Raw genomic sequence first — 15,607 nt, 5'->3', positions numbered from 1 at the left:
AAGTGACAGACACCAAAATAGAGGGCGCTCTTTGCATGAAACGATGCCAGGCAATGCTCTTAAATGACTACCAGGTTGCACCTGCAGCTGCCGCAGGCACTAGCATCGGAGGCCCTTCCTGACCGTCCCCAACTTGGAAGCTCAGGGACCGAGAAGGCTGCAAGGAAGCCCCCTCGACTCGAGGGCGGCAGGGCGCGGAAAGCCACTGATGCAAATGTCCCGGGGCAGCCTCAGGCTCTCGCATGGAGCTGGTGGGTGTGGGCCAGACACTCCTGCCCGGGAGCCCCTTACAGCCGCCAGCGCCCCGCAGCCTGGTCCGCGGCCTGCGGGGCCCTGAGAACAGCGGCCGACCAGCGTTCGCGACGCGGCGCCCCGAGAGACGCACTTCCTCAGGACCACCAGCCCAGCAACTCCGCCTCAGGGGGTTGTGCACGCCCAGGGTGGCCAGGAAGACCGTGCACCCGTCACTCACCTGGCGGCACGCAGCGCAGAGTCCGGAGCTCTAGCAGGCAAGCCGGCCCCGGCGGTCCCCACGGATCAGCTTCCCACCAGCCGTTTGTGCGCCTGCGGGGAAGCCATCGCAGAGCTCTCGTCACTTCCGTCATTCAAACCGCCCGCCAATGGCGGGACTAAACCGCGGGAAGCTGCCTGGCCCCGCCTCCCCTGGAGGCCGCCGGGAAGGCCGAGCGGCGCTTGAGCCCGGCTGCCCGCGCATGCGCACCAGCACGTACCCGCCTTACGTAGAGGCCCATTATTTCTCATACCTACCGGAGCTCTGAAGGTTTACTTCCTCTCGCCCAACAATATGCTCTTGTTACAGATCCGGAAGCAGAATGCCAGAAACGGGAAGGTATTTGCCCAAAGCCACGAGGGTGACTTTAGTCGTAAGGCCCCATTATGAATATGTCTTAGAATATGCGTCCTTTTACGCACTGAGTTCGTTGGTCCTGTTGTTTGCGCTTAATGGCCAAGAGGTTTCATTTAACGCTTCTTCCAGCGCATAAGTCCTGAGGCTTAGTTGGCTATTTTGTGCCTTCGGAGGTCTGATGTACCATATCCTAGATTTATCTGCTGTAACCTTTGACCAGTGAGGGGGTGAGCGCAGGTTCATATGACCTGTTTTGTGCCACAGAGTGCTGAGCCAGGTCAGGGGAGACTCATGTAAGTGGATTATGATTTCCATCAGATTTTGCAGAATACTGGGATAAACATACTGGGACTCAAAGGATTAGAAAGTTGGAGGGGAGAGGAAAAGGAGAGATTTCAGACGTGATCAGATCTGGCAACAGTGGAAAATGGAGTGAAGACAAGAAGGCAGGGAAACGGAATAGGATCTGAATAGGATAGTGCTGAAGGGGATGAAGATTACAGCTGGGGGAATAGAGATGAGGAGGTAAATAAAGAGGCTAATAAGAGGCCAAACACAGAATTGTTGGATAGCTAGTTATGGGAGTCAAAAGAGGAGGAGAAATTAAGGATGATCCCCAAGTTCCAGGTTTGGCAACTCAGTGAATCGAGATAACATTTTAATATAACACAGGGGAAGAGGAGCAGTTAGGAGGTAAGCATTGAATATGTTGAATTAGAGTTGTTTATAAGTTATCTGGACAGAAGTGTGGGTTCCAGAAATATTTAGGACACAGAATCAACAGTACTGGATAAAAAATGGCATGTAAGGTTGAGGGAAATCAAGACCACAGTTAATCTCACAGGCCACTAGTGTGGGTAGCAATATTGATTCTTAATCCTCAACAGAGAAATCCGAAGTGGGGGGTTAATTAAATGGGCAAAGGTGATGAGCTCATCTCTGCTTAATTTCATGTGCCTGTGGAACATCTGTATGCAATCCGTAGATGGAGACATTGAGAGACAACCCACAGAGAGAACTGGGCTAACCTTACAGGACTTTCATTGCCCTATGTGTGATAGCAAAGCTGGAGGAGTGGACGAAATCACTCAGAATTTGCAGGATGAAAAAACCAAAGAGCTAAAGACCAAACTTTGAGGAACTCCAAAACTTAAAGGAAAGAAATGGGGGGGCCTCCACTGTGGCATAGTAGGTAAAACCACCACCTGCAGGCCCAGCATCCCATCTGGGCTCTGGTTTGAGACCCAGCTGTTCCACTTCTGATCCAGCTCTCTGCTGTGGCCTGGGAAAGCAGTAGAAGATGGCTCAAGTTGTTGGGTCCCTGCAACTCTGACTTTCAAATACATAAATAAATCTTAAAGAAAAAGAAAAGAAAGGAGTTGGAAGAAGGAACTGCCAAGTACATGAAGAAGAAATAATATGAGCCCCAACCCCCATCTCAGATTTACACCCAGATTACTAAATCACTCAAAGGTTCAGAGACTTGGCCAGGAGCACATGTAAATGACAGGTGGGACCAGGGCTACAATTCATGTCCCCTTCCCAAATACTGGGGAGCTTTGTCCCCACCCTCTCCCCACTTCCTGTCGCATTTATCTTGGTGCATAACTGCATTCATTTTAAACATGTTTGTCAACATCCTCAACAGAGACCACCTTTCTACATCTAACAAATGTGCTAATTATTCGTTCCTTAGGCTGTGGGACCTGGTCATGGGTTTTAAAAGTCCCTTTCACGTTCCCCATCATGGCATTCATGAATTCTTAATAAAACTAGCTATTTATGAGGCTCCCTGTAGCTCACACTGAGTCCCTTGAGAGGACGAGTGCATTTTGTTCCATTGCCTGGCATATAGAGCTTCTGAAAGGTTTCTTGACCAGCTGAATGAATTAACAAATTATATGCTCCACTTCACAAACCTGCATCCTGGGCAGAGATATTGAACAGAGGCTTGTTCTGTTTTTAATAAGATGTAGTGAGGAATCAAAACCCAGGGGGGCTTGGAGTCAGAGTATCTTAACAGCACAACTCTGATTCTTTCTAACTGATACTTCAAACCAGTAAGCCTTCGTTTCTGTTTGGTTCTCTGTTGCTGCCAACCATAGTGAGAGATTCACTATGGCTCACTGGTTCTGGCTGGCAGTTGATTCTGGCTTTCAGCTGAGAAGTCAGCTGGAACTGTTGGCTGCAGCCCTTGACATGTGACCTTTCTATATGGATTTCACACCTTACTGTGTGTTGGCACATTTCTGAGAGGGAGTGCCTAAGTAAGAGCGCTTTCAGAGAAATGAAGTGGGAGCTGCAAGTCTTTTTAAAATGAGGCTGAGAAGGAGTTGCAGTAAGTTCTGCCACATTTTATTGGTTATAGAGCTAGCTCAGATTCAAGTGAAAGGGAAATGAACTCCATCTATCAATGGAGGGAGTGATAAAGAATTTGTGGCCATCTTAACCTACCACTCTTTCCATAGTAATACTTGATCTGCCATGATCACAAGGTGGTTGTGAGATTCAAAAGGCCTGGATCACATGAGAGTACTTTGTTAAATGCTAAAGAGGTAAACACAAGTATTTATTTTTTTCTGTCTCACACCTTTCTCTACAACTCTGGCACAGAAGCAGTCTTCCAGGCCACAGGGGTAGGTGACCCAGACTGTACAAATTGCAGTACTGTCTCTCCCTTGCCATTGTGATCAACCCAAGAATTGTGTCCATGACCTAAGTTGGGCCAATTAATTTTTCACAGGAATTTTTTTTAAAGATTCATTTATTTATTTGAAAGGCTGAATTACAGAGAGGCAGAGGCAGAGAGAGGTCTTCCATCCACTGGTTCCTTACCCAAATGGCTGCGACGGCTGGAGTTGGGCCAGTCCAAAGCCAGGAGCCAGAAGCTTCTTCCAGGTCTCCCACACAGGTGCAAGAGCCCAAGGACGTGGGCCATCTTCTACTGTTTTCCAAGGCCATAGCAGAGAGCTGGATCAGAAGTGGAGCAGCTGGGACTCGAACCGGCACCCATATGAGATGCCAGCACTGCAGGCGGTGGCTTTACCTGCTACACCACAGTGCCAGCCCCCGGAATTTTTCTTACTGGGGCCAGCAGAGCAGAGTTCATGTTGGGATATGAACCTGGAGCTTCCTCAGGGAACTTCCCCAACATGTGATTCCTCAGGAGCTGATCCGAAAGATCGATTCCGTCCTACAGCAGCAGCATGTGGAATCTGGCCAGCATTCAAGTGCCTGCGTCAGTAACATGCCTGCGCATTCCGTTGAATATGGTTAAGATCTTGGACCCAGCATTGGACTGCCTGGTTTATATTTCTGGCTTTACCAATTCTGATTTTTAAGCTTAGTCACCACTTTTTTTTTTTTAAAGATTATTTATTTATTTATTTATTTGACAGGTAGAGTTACAGACAGTGAGAGGAAGAGACAGAGAGAAGGGTCTTCCTTCTATTGGTTCACCCCACAAATGGCTGCTACGGCCGGCGCGCTGCGCCGATCCAAAGCCAGGAACCAGGTGCTTCTTCCTGGTCTCCCATGCGGGTGCAGGGCCCAAGGACTTGGGCCATCCTCCACTGACCTCCCGGGCCACAGCAGAGAGCTGGACTGGAAGAGGAGCAACTGGGACTAGAACCCGGTGCCCATATGGGATTCTGGTGCTGCAGGTGGAGGATTAACCAAGTGAGCCACAGTGCCAGCCCACCACTTCTTTTTTTTAAGATTTATTTTATTTATTTGAAAGACAGAGTTACAGAGTGAGGTAGAGAAAGAGAGAGAGGTCTTCTACCCGCTGGTTCACTCCCCAGATGGTCGCAATGGCCAGAACTGCATCATCCAAAGCCAGGAGCTTCTTCTGGGTCTCCCACATGGGTACAGGGGCCCTAGGACTTGGGCCATCCTCCACTGCTATCCCAGGCCATAGCAGAGAGCTGGACTGGAAGAAGAGCAGCCAGGACTAGAACCAGCGCCCATATGGGATGCCAGCACTTCAGGCCAGGGCTTTAACCTGCTGCACCACAGCGCAAGCCCCTATTTACCACTTCTTAAAAGTTAGTTTCTTCCGCTGGCATCGCAGCTCATTAGGCTAATCCTCCACCTGTGGCGCTGGTACCCTGGGTTCTAGTCCCGGTTGGGGCGCCGGATTCTGTCCTGGTTGCTCCTCTTCCAGTCCAGCTCTCTGCTGTGGCCCGGGAAGGCAGTGGAGGATGGCCCGAGTCCTTGGGTCCGCATTGGAGATGAGGAGGAAGCACCTGGCTCCTGGCTTCGGATCGGTGCAGCGTGCCAGCCGTAACAGCCATTTCGGGGGTGAACCAATGGAAGGATGACCTTTCTCTCTGTCTCTCATTGTCTAACTCTGCCTGTCCAAAAAAAAAAAAGTCAGTTTCTTCGCCTGTTATAAAGATGACAGACTAATGAAGCTACCCAGTCTTGAACTGAACCCCAAATGGGAAGCTGAAATAAACCTATTCCTTCCCAAGAAGCTCCTCGCAGTTCATGTAATGAAAGACTTACTAATACACCTGGTATTATAAAGCTTGCTTATGGCAAGACGGACATTCAATCCCGTCTTTTGACCCCAAATCTGAAAGTCTTCGGGCCAGCATGAGTGCATACTAAAATGTTAAAGGGAGTCCATTTGGGGCTAGCAAGGTTTTCATCCTTTTCCCTTAAGACCTATGTTGCAGTCTTGTCACATCTATCTCATGTGAGATATCTGCCTTCTGCTCTCCAGCCCTGGGATAGCATGGCCCCCTTCTGACTCACCTTGATAGCTAACTTCTCTTGGACCTTCCTGACCCTTATCTTATTGTAAAAGTGATCTACTCCATGTCTCATTCAGCAGGCAGACTGGATTTAAGCTAAAGGATGCATAGACTATTCTTCCTAGGTATCATGTGGCATTTTGAGAAGGACCTTCTGAGCCCTAACACAAGGAAGGAAGGGGCCAGTCTGAGGCATGCCACCCTTTACGTGATGGTGTAGGATTCATACATAGTAGGCAGTGAGGCAAATACCTCAGAGGGCACCCTTTATGAGCTTTTTTTTTTCAACTCTAGTTGGGGGAAATGTGGTGGAAATGATAACATCTGCCACTAGATGGCAGATTAGTCAAACTTTGGAATGTTTGCTAGTAATTGAGAAGACTCCGGAATTTTCTTTTCCTGCTCTCAGTAATCCTCCTTCCTTGGACAAGACAAGAGGGACCAGGGTCGCCAGAAATAGGAATAAGCCAGGCAGCACCATTGCTCCTGATCATAGCGGGTCCCCCTTTTGTCTTCTCTAGCTTACCAGGTTTGCCCCAGGAATGCAAGCAGATAGCATACTCACACAATTACTAGGTGAATAAATACTCAGCATCTTCACCATCAATTTTTTCATTATTTTTTTTAACCATTAATTTTAATCATTGTATTTTATTGTATCACACTTAGAAGAAATCTTTTCTTTTAAAGATTTATTTATTTATTTGAAACAGTTAGAGAGAGGGAGAGACAGAGAGGTCTTCCATCTGCTGGCTCACTCTCTAGATAGATGTAACAGCCAGGGCTGGGCCATACTAAAGCCAGGAGCCAGGAGCTTCTTTCAGGTCTCCCACGTGGGAAGTAGGGACCCAAGCACATGGGCCATTTTCTGCTGCTCCCCAGACCATTAGGAGGGAGCTGGATTGGAAATGGAGCAGCTGAGATACGAATTGGCACTCTTATGGGATGCCAGCAATGCAGGTGGTAGCTTTTACCGTCTATGCCACAATGCTGGCCCCAGAAGACATCTTAAATCTTTGGTCATTTGGTACCTATTGGCAAACTTTTCATTAATTTCCAGAGTCTTTTTCTTTTTACCACTATAAATGATTGCAGAGTAAATTGTTCATGTTTGCTTCTATCTAAGGTATCCTCTCTCTGTTAATTTAGTCCTATTTCATCTCCCTTAATCTAATAGTCATCTATACTTTTCCTTTTGTCATATTTTCTCTCTGCTATACCATGTCTTTAGCAAACAGGTTATGGTACTATAGCACCCATCTTTTAAAATAATTTCTGTAATATCATCCTACTTTGAGCTTCAACACATTTCGCTTTCTCTCCTGCTTCTCTCCAACCTGCTCCCTTCAAGTTTCATCCACATTCCTCCATGGGCAGTCCTCACAGTTGCCAGCGGGCTCTGTGTTGTCAAGCCCATTGCTGGCCTGTCCTCCCACCCATCTGGTTCTGTGAGCAGCATTTGGCACAGATCGTTCTTTGCTTTCTTGAAATCTTCCCTTGCCTTCTCAGACACCACTCTCTGGTTTCTCTGGTTTTGTTGGTTACTGCTCTTCAGTCCCTTTAGCTTGTTTCTTCCCATCTTCCCAACCTCCAGATTTTGAAGTATCCCAGGGTTCAGTTAGCGCACTTCTTCTTTTCTCTATCTATGTTAATTCCTTAGGTCATCCTATCCAATCTCAGGGATCAACACCATCCACGTACTTCAGCCTTGACTTCTCCCTAAACTCTGGACTCACAACCCAACTGCTTTCTTGACATCTCTACTTAGATAGCTAACAGAAATCTCAAAGTTGAGCCCCCTTGCTTTCTCTGACCTCACCTTATCCACTTCTCCTCCTAGGGCTTCCCCATCTCAATAAATACCACACTTCTCAGCCACAGATCTCAGAGTCACCCTTGACTTCTTCTTTTTCATACAACTCATGTCGCTCTGCCTGAAAGTCCAGATGGCTCTATCTTCAAATCATCTGAAAAACAACCACTTCCAAACACCACCATGGCCCCCTCTCTAGCGAATCTCACTTAAATCATTATCATGGCTTCCCAAGTCACCTGCCTGTCTGCCTTCCTTCCTTCTGCCTGTTTCAAGACTGTTCATCACCTGTAGCTAGGCAATGTTTACAAATTCAAGTTATAGCCCATCACTGCTCTGCTCAAAACTTTCCAATTCTACCTGTCTCATTGGCAGTCAAACTCGCTGGCATTACCAAAGCCGGTGATTCCCTGCATCGTCTCCAAGAACCACCTCCCTTCTCCCCCACTTCTCCTCTCCCTCCATGCACATACACCATGCTCACCTTCTACCACTTTAGCCCTCCCTCACTCTGCTCCAGGTTCGCTGGCCTCCTCACTGGGTCTTAGTCACATCAGCAGGCTCCACTTCTGCACCTGCTCTTGGCTTGGAGTCATCTTTCATAAGTCTCTATGCCCTATTTCCCTGCTTTCTTCAAGTCTCTGGTCACATGTGTCCCCAAGAGAGACACCTTTCCTAATCATCTGGCAGAGGCACCACATCCAATTTTGTATTGCCTTAACTCTATCTTTATTCATTATCACCAGGACATACACAATGAAAAAACACTTGACTTCCCTGACTATAAGGTATGCTTCTTGAAGGCAGAGATTTTTTGTTTGTTTGTTTATTTTATTATCTTTGACTACAAGTTAGTTAGCCCTAAATCCTAATTTAAGGCCTTGCACATATAAGGATTCAGTAAATATCTGTTGAATAATGAATATTTATCTTCTAGTGCAATTATCTCCTTACGATAGACTCTTAAGAGTGGGATTACTGACTCCAAGGGTAAGAATATTAAAGACATAGTTGACATCTTTGTACAATTTATATTCCCATCAACAGAATACATGACAGTGGGGCTGGAGTTGTGGTGCGGTGCATTAAGCCACTGTCTGCAATACTGGCATCCCACATCAAAGCACTAGTTCAAGTCCCAGCTGCTCTGCTTCCTATCCAGCTCCTGGCTAATGTGCCTGGGAAAGCAAGGGAAGATGGTGCAAGTACTTGGGGTCCTGCCATCCATGTGGGAGACCTGGGTGTAGTTTCAGGCTCCTGGCTTCAGCATGGCCCAGCCCTGGCCGTTGGAGAGTGAACCGATACCGATGAATGGCAGATCTCTCTCTCTCTAACTCCTTCTCTTTCCCCCAGCTCCCTCTCTTTCTGTAACTCTGCTTTTTTTTTTTTTTTTTTAATTAGGCAGAGTTAGACAGTGAGAGAGAGAAAGAGAGAGAGAAATGTCTTCCTTTCATTGGTTCACCCCCCAAATGGCTGCTATGGCCGGCGCGCTGTGCTGATCCGAAGCCAGGAACCAGGTGCTTCTTCCTGGTCTCTAGTGTAGGTGCAGGGGCCGAAGCACTTGGGCCATCCTCCACTGCCTTCCCAGGCCACAGCAGAGAGCTGGACAGGAAGAGAAGCAACCGGTACTAGAACCCGGTACCCATATGGGATTAACCAAGTGAGCCACAGTGCTGGCCCCAACTCTGCTTTTCAAATAAATAAAATATTTTTTTGAAAGGCAGAGTTACAGAGAGGCAGAAAGAGAGAGAGAGAGAGGTCTTCCATCCACTGGCTCACTCCCCACATGGCCGCAACAGCCGCAGTTGTGCCAATTCGAAGCCAGAAGCCAGGAGCCTCCTCCAGGTCTCGCACATGGGTGCAGGGACCCAAGGACTTGGGCCATCCTTCATTGATTTCCCAGGCCACAGCAGGGAGCTGGATTGGAAGTAGAACAGCCAAGGACTCCAACAGACACCTATATGGAATGCCAGAACTGCAGGCGGTGCTTTACCCACCACACCACAGCACCGGCCCCTATAATAAATCTTTAAAAAGAAAGAAGAATGCATGACAGGGCCATGCCCCAACGCTTACCAAAAGGAATTTTTAAAATGCTTTTGATGTTCAGTAATATGAATATTTAATTTCTGTTGACATTTTGGAATTATTTGCATTTTTTAAAAGATTTATTTATTTATTTGAAAGTCAGAGTTACATAGAGAGAGGAGAGGCAGAGAGAAAGAGGGCTCTTCCATCCACTGGTTCACTCCCCAATTGCCTGCAACAGCCAGAGCTGCACCAATCCGAAGTCAGGAGCCAGGAGCTTCTTCCTGGTCTCCCAAACCGTGCAGGGGCCCAAGGACTTGGGCCATCCTCCACTGCTTTCCCAGGCCATAACAGAGAGCTGAATTGGAAGTGGAGCAGCCAGGACTCGAACTGGCACCCATATGGGATGTCAGCACTGCAGGCAGTGGCTTTACCTGCTACACCACAGTGCCAGCCCCACAGGTTTTTTATATATATTTATATAATATATATATATTTATGTATAAATATATAAAAATATATTTAAAAGTTTTATATATAAAAGTTTTTTATATACACATATATAATATATATACATTTATCAGCCATTTGTATATCAGTTGTTTGTGTGAATTCCTAGATTGTATTTTTGTGCATTTTTCTATTATGATTATTTATCTCATTTCTATTTATTCTTATTTCTATTATTATTTATCTTATTGACTTGTTCTCTCTCTGCCTCTGCCTCTCTAACTCTGCCTTTCAAGTAAATAAATAAGCCTTATAAAAAAGTTTGTTTAAATTGCCATTTTTTTTTCAGTTCATGATTTGTCTTTCAAACTTGTTTTTAATGTTTGCAAAAAAGAAGTTTAAAATTCTTATGCAAATTTATTCATTTTTCCCTTGTGTCTTTTAAAATTTCTCTGATAAGAATATATTTATGTAATGAATATTTGAATGCTGAGCCTGATCAGGCTTTCTTGGTAATGTTTATTAGGCATATTCTTTTCTTGTAGATAAGGGTCTCTCTAAAGTCTTCTTACATGAGTTCAGGTAGAAGGAGATGGTATAACATTACCTGGCCTAGGAAATGTATCGTTCCATGAATCTAGGGAGTAGGAATGCTAAACTGAGGAAAAATGCTGTGAAACCAATTACCTGGGGAGTTCATGGAAGGGTGAGCAACAGGGTTTGCTAAACCTCTATGCATAAAGCAGGTCCCAGAGGGAGACCATTCTGTAGCTTCTAGAAGCTGCTTACTCACATTGTTTTGCTCCAAGGACAGACATGTAGCTGAATACAACTACACAATTCTGGAGAAGTAGAAAGGCTTATACAGACACCTTTGTCAGTTTGCAGAACTATATATATATATAGATAGATAGATAGATAGATAGATAGATATAGATATAGATATAGATATAGATATAGATATGTTGAATAGCTACAGTATTTCCCTTTCCTTCTCAGAGCAGTATGGGCTGACATGATATTACAAAATACTACTATACTTATGCACAGATAAGGCACTGTGCACTCTTTTCCACAATCATCCAGCTGAATAATGAAGAGCTAGCAATGATTAAGAACTTACTGTATGCCTAGAAATTGCTCTAAGTGTGGCTGGAAGAGCATTGGCTTTTCTGAGGAGCTTGCTAGACAAAGGCAGAACCCCAGGCCCCAATTCACATCCACTGAGTCAGAATTTGCATGTTAACAAGATCCCCAGGTGATTGCTCTGCACTAGAAGTTCACTAGAAGTCTGCACTGCTTCATATGCATAATCTCATTTCATTTTATCTTGCCAAGCAACTATGAGTTTTTCAGATATATGGGTTTTGAGGTTCAGGGAAGTTAAGTAACTTTCCTAAAATTACATAACTAGCAAGAATCCAAACTCGGTTCTGACTCTAGAACCCATGTTCTAAGCAAGTATACTAGTGATTCTCACAATTTAGTGTGTGAAAGATTTACATGATGGGGTTTTTTTTTTTTAACTTTTATTTAATGAATATAAATTTCCAAAGTATTACAATGGCTTCCCCCCACCATAACTTCCCTCCCACCCACAACCCTCCCCACAACCCTCCCCTTTCCCGCTCCCTCTCCCCTTCCATTCACATCAAGATTCATTTTCAATTCTCTTTATATACAGAAGATCAGTTCAGTATATATTAAGCAAAGATTTCAACAGTTTGCCCCCACATAGCAACACAAAGTGAAAAAATACTGTTGGAGTACTAGTTATAGCATTAAATAACAGTGTACAGATCCCAGTGGAAAGAACGGGACCATCAAAGAAGGAGGTACCTTTCTCTGAAGGGAGGAGAGAATTTCCACTTTGACTATGACCCTATCAGAATAAGATCAAAGTCGGCGAACCCTAAAGGCTTCCATAGCCTTGGCAACTCATGACTAGAGCCTAGGGAGATTACTGACGCCATAAACAAGAGTGTCAAATTGTTAAATCAACAACAGGAGTCACTGTGTACTTATGTCTCATGTGGGATCTGTCCTTAATGTGTTGTCCAATGTGAAGTGATGCTATAACTAGTACTAAAACAGTATTTTTACACTTTGTGTTTCTGTGTGGGTGCAAACTGATGGTTTTTAAAACTTCCCCCCTAATATTCCGATCCAATCCATCTGGGACAGAGCCCTGAAATCGGCCTTTGAGGCAGATGGCCACAGAACACAATTTGCAAAGCACTGCACCTTTAATTAATGGTTACCAATGTGTTTCTGGGGAGAGAAGGACCCTGTACTTCCAAGCAATTCAAAATGAAGGCTTGGCTAATACCCAGGCTGCAGACTGAGATTCCTCCTAGAAACCTTTGGATCCAATCCCAAGCTTTGGGTGAAAGCACAGAGCAGGCTCACTCTGGCTGAACAGATGCCTCAAAGGAAGGGGTTGGTTGAATAATGACCAGGTAAGAAGATTGGGGATCTGTTTGAGTACAAACCCCAAATCTTGTTATTTTTCATTTTCTACAAAATGGAATGTGGGCAGCGATGTTTGTTACCTTTTAAAATTTTTATTGTGATTTCATGTATAATTTAAGTCACTGAATGGCTGTAACTCCTACTAATAAATTGTGTACACCCTGAACACAATAAAAATCAGCCAGCACAGCAGAATCAATCTGTGCATTGCTGAACCCCTCAGGGCATAGCAGAGTTAAAGAACAATGAACAGTAACTAGCCACAGAGGCGGAAGATCTCTCCTGTAGAATTTTTATCCTAACAGAATACATTTTTAAACACATTTGGTTTGAAAGAGCACTCATCTTCTGAGGAGCTCATGCACACAAGCATTCGCTTTTCCTTCCTTTGATGATTGCCACAAGTGAGTACAGGATTGACACGTGAGCAGAAGAACAAAAGAGAAATAAGTGGAAAGAATAAGTAGTGGTGAATTATTTTGTATGACTCACGATTTCAAGTCCATTCATGCATTATTTTATTTAACAATGTGTATTGAACATTTACTGTATTGCAGGACATTTGATAGATACTTAAATGGCAAATAATATTATATCATATCTCTGTCCTCAAGGGCCACTGTCTCCTGGAGCAGGGATACTGAGGGTAGGAGGGAAACACTGTACTATTTTAACACATTGGCATAAGGAAGGAAATGCTTTCCCCAATTACTCATCTATCTCCTTAGAATTTCTCTCTTATCAATAAGAAGACAATCCAAGGCTTGGTAAATGTGGTAACAGTGAATAGCCCCCACTTCTGGAGCGCTCCTTACTCAGTGTCAGACCCACCCTGCCCTCAATGGCAATCTCTGAATAGCAGTCCCAGACTGCTATTGAGGAGGTAAAGTCCCCAGAGGGTAAAAACATCCCCCAAGGTGACACTAGGGGAAAGTAATGCAATCAGAATCCACATTTGTCAGACTGAAAAGCAGTATTCTTTTGACTTCGCCACCTTATTTCCATGGTTAGGAAAGCGATAAAGAGAAGAAATGAAAATTCAGACTTGAAGAAAATTTGACATAAAAAGCAACACCTTTAATGATAGCTGCTGGGTTTTTAGAGATTCAATTTTATAGCATGGAATGGAGTTTGGTAAGTTACTAGATGGGTAGATAGCCTGTGTCAGTCAGATGAGTGACTTCCTTTTTTCTTTAAAGATTTATTTATTTATTTGTAAGTCAGAGTTACACAGAGAGAGAAGGAGAGGCAGAGAGAGGTCTTCCTTCCGATGGTTCGCTCCCCAATTGGCCACGATGGTTGGAGCTGTGCCAATCGAAGTCAGGAGCCAGGAGCCTCTTCCAGGCCTCCCAAGTGGGTACAGAGGCCCAAGAACCTGGGCCATCTTCTACTGCTTTCCCAGGCCATGCCAGAAAGCTGGATTGGAAGTGGAGCAGCCAGGACTTGAACCAGCGCCCATGTGGGATGCCAGTACTGCAGGCAACGGCTTTACCTACTACACCACAGTGCAGGTCCCAAGTGACTTCATTTTACAAGGTCTGAAAGAGTCCCATGTCCACCTTCTCCCATGACCTTCTCACATGGTAATGACTAGAACCCAAAGGGGACCTGGTATCAAGCAGGGTGTTAGATTCTGGAATGAGATTTTGTCAGGGCCTTTACCCAGAAAGACTGGTGAAATCAAGGGACAGAAAACATTACATGTCACTACCCACTTACTGAAATCGTCAGAGAGTACATTGTTTTGCCCTGGTTGATGGTGTTCTCTACCCCTTCTGAAGATCATGGCATGTTGGGACTGGATTCAAATCAAGTAGTCTGTCTGAAGTTATACAACTGATAAGTCCACGGATGTATGAATCCGTTATGCTACATAACAAATGACTCTCTGACATCTCAGTTAAATAGTCTTATTTCTCACTCTTATTTACAATATGGACCAGTTGCAACTCCATTCCACATCTCCGTGCTGGGACTGGCTAATGAAGTAGCCTTCTCCGGGATCCTTTCTTGCCACTGAGACAGGGGAAGAAGAGAGATGGCAACCCATGCCCTGCTTCTTAGTGGCACTACTGCCTTCTTTACATTGGCCACATGAGCCCATGGCTATACTGGAGTTGGACCAGGCAGGCTTTTATCATCCTCTCACAGGAAGGAGAATCCGAGCGTTTGGAAATGAGCCAATCCGATCTACTGCATTGAGTCAAGATTCCTGAGGACCACATGTGGGATCTCAATTCAGGAATTGAATACAATGCCTGAGAGTATGGCCAGGAATGAAAGGGAAGACTCCAGAACTGGAGGAGCCTAGGAATTTAGAGCAAGGGTGGATCCAGGGTGGTTGCAGGGACACTCTGAGTTGCTTGTGTTCAAGGATCAGTGACTGGCTGCAACATGGATGAGCTCACTGACTTCAAGGTTCGTGAAGGTGTAGGCTTGGGGCACAGAACTCCTTAGAGTCCATCGACGCACTCTGAACTATCCATTTTGCATTTGCTTAGATCTGTATTGTCTGCTTGCTGTCCTGTCTTCAGCTCTCCAGACACAGAAACCAAGGCAGCATGTTGCACCATTGAAGTGTTCTGGCACATTTCCCATTTTTAGGACCTTGAATGCTTTTTTCTTCAAATAAGTATCTTCTATTGGACAAAAGCCTTTTAGCCTGCTTTAAAGAATTTTGATAAAAAGTGGTACAATTAAAAGAGACTTGCAGAGAGCTACTTGTCTGGGATAAGTGATTTACGAAGAGTGATGGTCAATGTTTCATTAGCTTTGTTAATTTTTCCATTACCTGAGTAATATTAAGCTAAACTCTGTTATAAACAGGAAAAAATCAGCACAAACAGGGACTTGGATCATGCAAACATAGCTTGCATTTCTTCCCCTTTTAGATTTTAAGTATAAAATGACTTTGGTGGCTCAGCACTGTGGCATAGCAGGTAAAGCTGCTGCCTGCAGTGCTGGCATCCCATATGGATGCCGGTTCTAGTCGGCTGCTCCACTTCTGATCCAGCTCTCTGCTATGGCCTGGGAAAGCAGTGGAGGGTGGCCCAAGTCCTTGGGCTCCTGAACACATATGGGAGACCCAAAAGCAGCTCCTGGCTCCTGGCTTTGGATTTGTCAGCTCTGGCTGTCACCACCAACTGGGGAGTGAACCAGCACATGGAAGATTTCTCTCTCTCTCTCTCTGCCTCTCCTTCTCCCTCTGTGTAACTC

At 45.1% G+C, this 15,607-nt stretch overlaps 1 protein-coding gene across 7 annotated transcripts in view; it reads right to left on the bottom strand.

Moving 5' to 3' along the window:
• The window catches only part of CEP295 (centrosomal protein 295), a 59,376-nt gene extending 58,790 nt beyond the window's left edge, over nt 1–586 (bottom strand). For all 7 annotated transcript variants that reach the window (XM_062196868.1, XM_062196870.1, XM_062196871.1 and 4 more), the window contains exon 1: nt 473–586. The gene's annotated coding sequence lies outside the window, so the exon portion shown is untranslated. The remainder of the gene's footprint in view (nt 1–472) is intronic.
• Between the last annotated feature and the right edge of the window lie 15,021 nt (nt 587–15,607).

This window comes from Lepus europaeus, chromosome 7 (assembly GCF_033115175.1).
Source record: "Lepus europaeus isolate LE1 chromosome 7, mLepTim1.pri, whole genome shotgun sequence".
Classification (NCBI taxonomy): Eukaryota; Metazoa; Chordata; class Mammalia; order Lagomorpha; family Leporidae; genus Lepus; species Lepus europaeus.
Note: the sequence above shows the minus strand (reverse complement) of the source record. Positions and strands in the feature narration are given on the sequence as shown.